General features: G+C 60.8%; 1 pseudogene; it reads left to right on the top strand.

The window, feature by feature from the left end:
• Positions 1–789: 789 nt before the first annotated feature.
• On the top strand, positions 790–1402 carry LOC149280794 (18S ribosomal RNA; annotated as a pseudogene; the record flags this gene model as incomplete).
• Between the last annotated feature and the right edge of the window lie 6098 nt (positions 1403–7500).

Genomic DNA, 7500 nt, shown 5'->3' on the forward strand with positions numbered 1-7500 from the left:
GCCCAAGTTGCTCGCTGCCGGCTGGCGTTTTCGCTCTAAGTCCCCATTTCTGGCAGGCCAAGTTGCTTGAAAAGCCCTGGAAGTCTATGAGAACGAATTTGCCGGCCGCATCCGACCCTCGCTCCATCGAAGTCGGCCTGCCTGGCCGGGTTTTCCCGGTGGTGTCGCGGAACTCCTTCCCGGTTCGCCAGGGTCCTCAGGCACCCTCCGCCGGATATATAGGTGAGCGGTCGGCGTCGACCGCCACGACCAGGACAACGACCGATCTGGTGCCCCGCGCCGGGCCGGGGAAGGTAACCCTCGCTCAGGCGGTCCCCGGTGGGCCCCCTGGTGCAGGCGAGCGGCCCGCCTCCCCGAGCACTTCCCGGCGCGGACCCCCGGGCCCCACCGCGGCCCGGCCCGGCCCTTGGCCCCGAGGCCTCTCCCCCGGGCCTGGGGAGAGCCGCCCCGGGCGCCGGACCCCCCTTGCAGGTGACTGAGTTTGCTCGGCCCCGGACTCCCAGTGGCCCGAAGCCGCGGCCGGTTGGGGCTACCCGCGGGTGCTCCACGTCCCACCCCGGGTTCCCCCCGCCGCGGAGCACGCACCTTCCTTTCTCCCGGCCCCGAACGAAGGGAGGGGGAGCGCGCGCTCTCCCTCTGTCCCCGCGTCCCCTTTACGCAGACCCGATCCGAGGGCTGCGCCCCCGGCGCCCGCCGCCTCCCGCCCCGGCCCCCGGGGCTGGAGCGGTCCGCCGGGGGCCGCGTCCGGGCCCGGCCGCCGCTGGGCCCCCGCGTGACGACGGGAGCTACCTGGTTGATCCTGCCAGTAGCATATGCTTGTCTCAAAGATTAAGCCATGCACGTGTAAGTACACACGGCCGGTACAGTGAAACTGCGAATGGCTCATTAAATCAGTTATGGTTCCTTTGATCGCTCCATCTGTTACTTGGATAACTGTGGTAATTCTAGAGCTAATACATGCCGACGAGCGCTGACCCCCAGGGATGCGTGCATTTATCAGACCAAAACCAATCCGGCGGGCTCGCCCCCGCCGGCCGCTTTGGTGACTCTAGATAACCTCGGGCCGATCGCACGTCCCCGTGACGGCGACGATACATTCGGATGTCTGCCCTATCAACTTTCGATGGTACTTTCTGTGCCTACCATGGTGACCACGGGTAACGGGGAATCAGGGTTCGATTCCGGAGAGGGAGCCTGAGAAACGGCTACCACATCCAAGGAAGGCAGCAGGCGCGCAAATTACCCACTCCCGACTCGGGGAGGTAGTGACGAAAAATAACAATACAGGACTCTTTCGAGGCCCTGTAATTGGAATGAGTACACTTTAAATCCTTTAACGAGGATCTATTGGAGGGCAAGTCTGGTGCCAGCAGCCGCGGTAATTCCAGCTCCAATTAGGGCTGGGCGTCGGCTGCTCACTGTGGAGTTGGGAGGCGAGGGGAGAGGAGGTGTTTTTTGTGTTGCTGGTGGAACTTGGTTTATTTTTTTATTACTTTCGGTGCTGGACGTTTGCTACCCCGGGGAAGGTAACTGCCTCCCCGGGGTCCCATCATGGCCTCCACCCTCATTGAGGAGTGGAGGGGCCGCATTGCCATAATCTCGGAGAAACTGGTCTACACGGAGGACGGCATCCTACTCCCATCCCGGGAGACTGCAGGAACCGTATGCAGGGCTGTGCGTCGGAACATGGAGGCGCTCGAGGCATACACCACGGCCTTGAGCGCCAAAATAGCCATGCTCAAGAAGGGAGTCGGTCTGCCCCACCATCTGAGGGTCGACCAGATTTCCCTCCTGTTGCTGGGGGCCCTCCATCTACGGGCCCTCGCCCTCAGGGACGCCGGGGCCAGGGCCTTGGAGACCGCCGAGGCGAGTGTGAATACGAACCCTGAAGATGAGGAGGCGGTGGAACAGGGCCCTTCCTATGCCCAAAAGGCTAAGGTGGGGCTCCCAGTACCTGCGGAGTCAGACGGGGAACCCCTCAGGCAGGCCCTGGCTAACCTCCAACAAGAGTTGCGTTCCCTGGGGGAGGAGAAGGAGGAGGTTGCCGGACAGCTGAAAGAGCTCCGGCAGCAGAGCAACAGGGTGGGGAGTCGTCATCGCGGCCCCATACGGGAGCGGATCGTCTCCCTGAAGGAGAAAGAAGCGGAGTTGGCGAGACGCACAGCCCAGAACCGTGACCGCGTGCGGTTCCTGCAGGAAAAGCTGCGGGAGCAGGAGGTGGAGGAGTCGGGGGTACCACCGACCCCGGAGGACCCGGAACCGGTGGCGCCTACATCACCACCGCCACCGCCACCACCACAGTACGACGGGACCCAGGAGAAGTCCGTTATACGAAGGCCGCTGATTTTTTCAATGGAGGAATTGGACGAGGAGGAGGACATTAAGATCCAAGCTGCGCCACGGAGGCGGAAAAAGAAGACCACCAGGAGCAGGCCCGCTATCCAATCGTCCGGGGAGGAGAGCGTCGGGGATACCCCCCCCATCATGTCCGAGGAGGAGTTCCCATCCCTCCCGGCCCGGGTCCCCGACGCTGCTGCCGAGGATCCGAGAGCGGGCCCTTCCCGTCGGAGGGCCAGGGACACTATCCCCGCCGGTCTGCGTTTGGCCGGTGAGCCCCGGGGACCTTGTGTGAGTACCTTCCCCGATGTACCTGTCGGTATGTCCCCTGTTGTTGTCATGTCCCCTGTTGTCCCCCCACCCCCAGTGTGTGTTCCCTCTGTAGTACGTTCACGTTCCCCTGTCTGTGTCCGTCCGTCTTCCGTGGCCCCCGTCGGGGCGCGGGTTTTGTCACCCCCGCGGCCGGCTGCGGCACCGGCGACCGCTTCGGCGGCCGCCGGGGCGGCTGCTGCTGCCGCGGGATCCGTGCCGGCGCTCCCGGCGGCGTGCCCGCCTCCTTGTCCCTCCAGAGGGATCGGCGGTTCTGTGGCCGCTCCCCCCGTTGTAATTGGTCCCATCCACCCTGTGGTGGTGGACCTAGTTGTCCCGGCTGCTCCTGCGGCTTCGGTGTCCCCGGAGGTGCCGTCCTCCGTGTACGGGGCCGCCGCTAACCGGGCTGCCCTCCCCCTGTCCAGACTACTCCGGGCGGAGGAATCGCCCGGAGTGCAGCTAAAAGAAGCTGCCGTTGCGAGTGGGGCTGCCGCTACCTGGGCGGCCCGCCCTCTGTCCCCACTACTCCGGGCGGAGGACTCGCCTGGAGGGCAGCCAGAGGCGGCTGTTGTTGTGAGCGGGGCCGCCGCTACCCGGGTGGCCCGCTCCCTGTCCAAACTACCCCGGACAGATGATAATCTGTCCGGAGTTTTGCCGGGCGCCGCGGCCGAAACCGCGGCGGTTACAATGGAGGCAGTGCCGGGTGCGGCTGCGGTCCCCGCCGGGGTCACTCCGGCAGCGGTGCCGGTGACCCCCGGGGCTCCCGCAGCCGTGATGCCGGTTGCTGGCTCCGCCCCCGTCGCGGCACAGGCCGCGCCCCCCGGTAATCTTAAAGTCGCACCGCACACCACATATTCTGTATGCCAGGGGGCCGCGGGACCACCCGCGATGGCCCCTATAGTCAGGGTGGGGAAGAACCCTGGGGGGCAGAACCCTGGGAGGTCGGCGGTCGCTGCGGTCAGGGCTCCTGCTCCGGCCGAAAGGGGGACTCCCACCGGGGTGACACCTTCCCCCGCCGTGACACAGGGGGTCGCTGCGGTGGCCGCGGTACCCCCCGGTGGGTCCACGGGCGGGCATGGTAGCGGGGCCACGGGGGGGTCCACACTGCCCATAGTGCCCACTCCAACGGTGGCCCCAGGTGCGACACCCGCAACCGCTAACGCCTGGGCGGCGGGTCCCCCGAAGGTTCAGGTGCCACCACCAGGCAGGCGGGCTACGGGACTCCCAGCGGGGCAACCCATGCGGAGAAGGAACGTGGTCCGCCTGCTGCACGTAGCGGAGGGATCCGTGCCCGATAGGAAGCGGGTGGTAGGGGCCCTGAAGGACCTGGGCTTTGCGGTCGCGGACTTTTTCGCCATTATCCACGTTAGCGGCACCCCTGAGTATGACATCAGTTTCATGTCCCCGAGGGGTCTGGAGAGGTTCTGGACCCTTTGGGAGGGGGTGCCAAAGTCCGGCGACAGCCTATGGGCCCGGTTCAATGTCCAGGCCATATCGCGCCAGGAGGTCCGCAAGGTGAACTTCCTGGTGCGGAATGAGTCCATACCCGTTGCGGACATACTGGTGTGGGCCCGCAGATACGGGGAGGTCTTGACCACCCCGGTCAAGACTCTCTGTGAGGACGGGATCTGGAACGGCGGCTGGACGGTCAACATCCGTCTGAAGGAGGTACGGGGTCTCCTACAGCACATGCCCAACTCCTTCTTCATCGGGACTGACCGGGTATCGTGCTTCTATCCCGGTCAGCCCCGGGTGTGCCACAAGTGTGGCTCGCCCCGGCATTTCAGCATAGGGTGTGATGTCACCAAGTGCACCCTATGCGGTGTTGTAGGACACTCCAAGCAGGAGTGCACTACTATCCGTTGCAACCTGTGCGGGGTGTTGGGTCATTCCTACAGAGCGTGTCCTGAAGCCCAGCACAACTTGGACAGTATCTGGGAAGGAGAGGGCGAATTCGCAGAGGAAGACCCGCGGCCAGTTGTGGGGGGCGCTCGGGACAAGGCTCTACCCGACGCCCCAGGTACCTCCTCCGGCACCGACCCCGTAAGTAACATCATTGACCCGTTGCCTGTCCGTCCAAAACAACGAATGTCTCACCCCATTTCTGTCTGTACTCCTTCCACAGGCATCACCACACGATCGGCGTCAGGACCCCGAGCCGCAACCACGCGGGATGAGTCGGGGTGGACGACTGTCGGTCCGAGGAAGGAGACCCCAACTCAGGAGGCAGCTCGGAGAGGTCCGGTAAGATCCTCCGCCTCTGCTAAGACCCCTTCCCGGGGGGATCCACCCTCCACACTAGAGGGGGAGAAAGTCCCTTCGGGACGGGGGAGCTCCGGGGCCCCGAAACCCAAATCCATCGTTGTCGCTGCCGCAAAATCATCAGCGGCGGCGGCCGTCGCTGAAACCGCTATCGGCAAGACGTGCGGGGACATACCAGTCCAGAACAGGTTTAGTGCCCTGATGGACTGGGGTACCCGCATGGAGGTCGAGGAGGCGGCAGAGGCGGCGGCGGTAGTGGCGACAGTGGCGGGGGAGGGTGGAAGGGCCGCGGAAGCTCGAGGACACCTGGCAGAGGTGGAGGATAGCGAGTTGGTAGAGGTGCCGATTCCGGAGGAGGACGCCTTGCCCGCGGGGCTCTCCGCGAAAAGGTACCCCTCAGACTCGGACGGTGAGAACGTACGGAAAAAGGGAAAGTCTCCTCATTCTCATCACCCTTGATGGCGACTCTCCCCATACTATCCTTAGCCACTCATAACGTGGCTAGTATTAAGACGTGCAGGGCCCGATTTATAGCCTATGATAACTGGCACAGGGAGAACTACCATATAATCTTTGTCCAGGAAACCCGCCTGGACTCCCTGGGGGCCCTGCATGCAGCTAAACGCGACTGGAGATGGGGGCACTCCTTTTTTTCGCTAGCCACGGAGGGCTACGGGGGAGTTGCCATCCTGTTCCAGGGTGTGGACATAACGTTCAATAGGGTGATTGAGATAACGAAGGGTAGGTGCGTAGTTCTTGATGTGTCGGTAGGCAGGCAGCCTCTCCGTCTGATTAATATCTATGCCCCCCAGACCAAGTGGGAGAGGAAGCGTCTGTTTAACGAGATAGAGCCTTTCCTCTACACGTCCCGGCATATTGTCTTTGCTGGTGATTTTAATACCGTTACTAGGACTAAAGACAGGAAAGGTGGCAAAGACAAACCGGGATACGACGCTTTGGCCCTTACTAGAATAGTCAGGCAGGCAGGCTTGGTAGATGTGCATATTAAGCACAACCCAGACCTCACAGGTTACACATATCAGCGAGGTAACTGCCAGAGTAGGATAGATAGGATTTATGTTAAGGAGTCTCTTCCGGTGACGGCACTTGTGCTTAAACCGGTGGAGTTCTCCGATCACCTTATTCTTACCTGTCTGTTAAATGTCTCGCAGGCTCCGCTAAGAGGTAAAGGGATTTGGCGACTTAATTCTGACATCTTGACAGAAGGCTGGGTTCAGCAGGCTTTCGAGAACTTCTTTCATGACCAGGTCACCGTTGCGGAATTCTGCACGACGAAGTCTGAGTGGTGGGAGATGGTGAAGGTAAGAACCCGTGCCTTATTTCGCTCTCTTTCTCAGAACATCCAGTCCTCAAAGTACAGGACTTATCTCGGGCTCCTGTGCAAGTTAGACTGTCTGGTGTCGCAACGAGGTGATCCCGGGGACATCTCTAGGGTCAAATCCATGATGAGGACGTTCCAGTATGACAGGTATGCCTCCTTGCTCAAGGAAAGGGATCATGGGGCTTACCACTCACCCGATCCTTTTCTTAGTTGCAAAAGGAAGGAGTCTGCTAAGATCATTACCTGTCTGCGGAACACCCTCGGTGTCCTGGAGGAAACTCCTCGGGGGATACAGAGGGTTGTCCGCGATTACTATGTGGAGCTCCTCGGACAGAGGAGACCCTGCCGACATCAGGCGGACGACTTTTTGATGGGTCTTTCCCTTCCTGAGATTGATCATGGAAAGCTGGATGAGTTGGTTAGCCCAATCACTGTCGAGGAGGTCACGGAGACAATATTAGAGCAGACAAGGAAAAAATCTCCGGGCCCTGACGGTCTTACGGCCGAATTCTATCATGCCTTCTGCGGTCTCCTGGCCCCTAGTCTCACCGAAGTTTTTAATGAAAGCCTGGAGAGGGGGATACTCCCTCCTTCGATGAGATCCTCGGCAGTGATTATGCTAACTAAGCCCAGAGTTGTCGACACGGCTGATGTGGGGAACTGGCGACCCATATCACTCTTGAATGTCGACAGGAAGGTTTTGGCGAAGATCATTTTTAAACGTTTGCAGGGGGTCGCAAGTGAGGTCTTGTCTGATTCTCAATACTGCACCGTGAAGGGCAGAACTGTCTTTGACGCCGTCTGCGAGGTCAGGGAAGCCATCGAGCGGTGTAGGGTAGAGGATGGGGATAAGTATCTCTTGGCACTTGATCAGTCGAAGGCGTTTGATCGGGTGGATCATTACTATCTGTGGGCAGTCTTGCGCAGGTATGGCTTGCCGGGAAAACTTATCAATTGGCTGATTTCTTTATATAGAGGGGCCGAAAGCTTCACTCTTGTTAATGGATGGAGAGGCAAACCGTTTAAAATCCGATCTGGGGTGAGGCAGGGCTGTCCCCTCAGCCCCCTCTTGTACGTCTTTGCTATAGATCCCTTCATCCGAAGGGTTGATGCAAGTCGTTTAAGAGGAGTGGCCCGAACCCCAGGAAGGCCCTTACGGATACTGGCTTACGCTGACGACATCTCTGTGATTGTGTCCGACACACAGGAGGCAGTCACAGTGGATGAAATGATGAAGAGCTATTCTGCTG

Source organism: Sceloporus occidentalis, unplaced genomic scaffold, assembly GCF_023333645.1.
Source record: "Sceloporus occidentalis isolate IW3139 unplaced genomic scaffold, rSceOcc1.0.p SCAF_147, whole genome shotgun sequence".
NCBI lineage: Eukaryota > Metazoa > Chordata > Lepidosauria > Squamata > Phrynosomatidae > Sceloporus > Sceloporus occidentalis.